General features: G+C 41.1%; 1 non-coding gene across 1 annotated transcript; it reads right to left on the minus strand.

Annotated features, from left to right (window-relative positions):
* Window positions 1-1,200: 1,200 nt before the first annotated feature.
* LOC133249042 (U6 spliceosomal RNA) lies at window positions 1,201-1,307 on the minus strand. Its single transcript, XR_009736849.1, has one exon. It is a non-coding gene; the product is annotated as a U6 spliceosomal RNA (small nuclear RNA).
* Window positions 1,308-3,137: the final 1,830 nt, after the last annotated feature.

The raw sequence follows: 3,137 nt of genomic DNA on the forward strand, positions 1-3,137 counted from the left end.
TGTTTTCCTCTATTTCTTTGCATTGATCACTGAGCAAGGCTTTCTTATCTCTCCTTTCTAGTCTTTGGAACTCTGCATTCAGATGCTTATATCTTTCCTTTTCTCCTCTGTCTTTCACTTCTCTCCTTTTCTCAGCTATATGTAAGTCCTCCTCAGAAACCCTTTTGCTTTTTTTCATTTCTTTTTCTTGGAGATGGTTTTGATCACTGCCTCCCGTACAATGTCATGAACCTCCATCCATAGTTCTTCAGGCACTCTGTCTATCAGATCTAATCCCTTGAATCTATTTGTCACTTCCACTGTATAATTGTAACAAGGGTCTTTGACATTGACTGTGTAGATTACAACAAACTGGAACATTCTTAAATAGATGGGAATACCAGACCACATGATCTGCCTCCTGAGAAATCTGTATGCAGGTCAAGAAGCAACAGTTAGAACTGAATGTGGAACAACAGACTGGCTCCAAATTGGGAAAGGAGTACACCAAGGCTATATTGTCACCCTGCTTATTTAACTTCTATGCAGAGTACATCATGAGAAACGCTGGGCTGGAAAAAGCACAAGCTGGAATCAAGATTGCCAGAAGAAATATCAATAACCTCAGATACGCAGATGACACCAACTTTATGGCAGAAATTGAAGAGGAACTGAAGAGCCTCTTGATGAAAGTGAAAGAGGAGAGTGAAAAAGCTGACTTAAAACTCAGCATTCAAAAACTAAGGTCATGGCATCCAGTCCCATCATTCCATGGCAAACAGATGGTGAAACAATGGAAACAGTGACAGACTTAATTTTTGGGGGCTGTAAAATCACTGCGGATGGTGACTGCAGCCATGAAATTAAAAGACCTTTGCTCCTTGGAAGAAAAGCTATGACCAACCTAGACAGCATATTAAAAGCAGAGACATTACTTTGCCAACAAAGGTCTGTCTAGTTAAAGCGATGGTTTTTCCAGTAGTCATATATGGATGTGAGAATTGGACTATAAAGAAAGCTGAATGCGGGAGAATTGATGCTTTTGAACTGTGGTGTTGGAGAAGACTCTTGAGAATCCCTTGGACTGCAAGGAGATCAAACCAGTCAATCCTAAAGGAAATCAGTCCTGAATATTCATTGGAACGACTGATGCTGAAGCTGAAACTCCAATACTTTGGCCACCTGATGTGAAGAACTGAGTTTTTTGTTTTTGTTTTTTTTTTTAATATGGAACACTTCACGAATTTGCGTGTCATCTTTGTGCAGGGGCTATGCTAATCTTCTCTGTATCGTTCCAATTTTAGTATATGTGCTGCCGAAGCGAGCACAAGAACTCAATCATTTGAAAAGACCCTGATGCTGGGAAAGATTGAAGGCAGGAAGAGAAGGAGACGACAGAGGATGAGATGGTTGGATGGCATCACCGACTCGATGGACCTGAGTTTGAGCAAGCTCTGGGACTTGGTGGTGGACAGGGAAGCCTGACATGTTGAAGTCCACAGGGTTGCAAAGAGTTGGACCCGGCTGAGTGACCAAGCTGAACTGAACTGAATAAAAAGGCCCATGAATTAAAAGCAAACCAAATGCTTTATTGTGAAATAGTTGTAGATTCTGGAGAGTTGCAAAGTTAGTACAGAGAGGTTGTGAACATAGCTCAGTCATGTCTGACTCTTTGCAACTCCATGGACCATACAATCCATGGAATTCTCCAGACCAGAATACAGGAGTGGGTAGCCTTTCCCTTCTCTAGGGGATCTTCCCAACCCAGGGATTGAACCCAGGTCTCCCGCATTGCAGGCAGATCCTTTACCAGCTGAGCCACCAGGCAAACCCCCGGAGAGGTTCAGTGTACACCTAACCCAGTTTCCTCTAATGACCACAGTTTACATAACATCACAACCAGGAAAGTGACTCTGGTACGACGAGTGTGAATGTCTAAGTTATTGCATAACGTGTGGGTTTGTATAACTATACACCACCAAGACCAAAAACTGTTCTCTTGCCACAAAGATCTTTCGCCCTTCTCCTAAGCACCCTTAACTACTGCTGCTGCTAAGTCGCTTCAGTAGTGTCCAACTCTGTGTGACCCCGTAGACAGCAGCCCACCAGGCTCCCCTGTCCCTGGGATTCTCCAGGCAAGAATACTGGAGTGGGTTGCCATTTCCTTCTCCAATGCATGAAAGTGCAAAGTGAAAGTGAAGTCGCTCAGTCGTGTCTGACTCTTCGCGATCCCATGGATTGCAGCCTACCAGGCTCCTCCGTCCATGGGATTTTCCAGGCAGGAGTACTGGAGTGGGGTGCCATTGGCTTCTCCAACTGGCACCTCCTAATCTGTTAATTTTGTATACATCTCTATAATTTTTTAACATTGAAAATGTTATGTAAATGGAATCATATAGCATGTAAATTCTCCTCTGTTCTTACTTTCTAAGAGTTTTAAATCATGAGTAGGAATTGAGTTTTGTTAAATGCTTCTTCTGCATCAGTTGATATGATCACGTGATTTTCTTCTTTGGCCTGCTAATATGGTGGCTTAGCTTGATTTTTGAATATTAAACTAGCTTTGCATCCTTGGAATAAAATCCTGCTTGGTCAAGGTGTAGAATTCTTATATATTGCTGAATTCTATTTGTTAATATTTTGTGACATATTTTCCCCTCTCTATTCATGACGGATATTGGTCTGCAGTTTTCTCCTTTTTGTGCTGTTTTTTATTTTGGTATCAGAGTAATACTGATCTCATAAAATGAGTTGGGAAAAGTTTCCTCCTCTTCTATTTTTTGGAAGTGTACAATTGATGTTTTTTTTTAATTAATTTATTTTAACTGGAGGCTAATTATTTTACAATATTGTAGTGGTTTTTCCCATACACTGACATGAATCAGCCATGGGTGTACATGTGTTCCCCATTCGGAAGCCCCCTCCCATTTCCCTCCCCATCACATCCCTCAGGGTCATCCCAGTGCACCAGCCCTGAGCACTCTGTCTCACGCATTGAACCAGGACTGGCAATCTATTTCACATATGATAATATACATGTTCAATTGACATTAATTTTTAAAACATTTAGTGTAATTCTGTGAAACCAACTGAGCTTGGATATTTCTTTTTTAGAAGTTTTAAAAATTATAAGTTGAATTTCTTTATAAGTTATAGGA

This window comes from Bos javanicus, chromosome 5 (genome assembly GCF_032452875.1).
Source record: "Bos javanicus breed banteng chromosome 5, ARS-OSU_banteng_1.0, whole genome shotgun sequence".
Classification (NCBI taxonomy): Eukaryota; Metazoa; Chordata; class Mammalia; order Artiodactyla; family Bovidae; genus Bos; species Bos javanicus.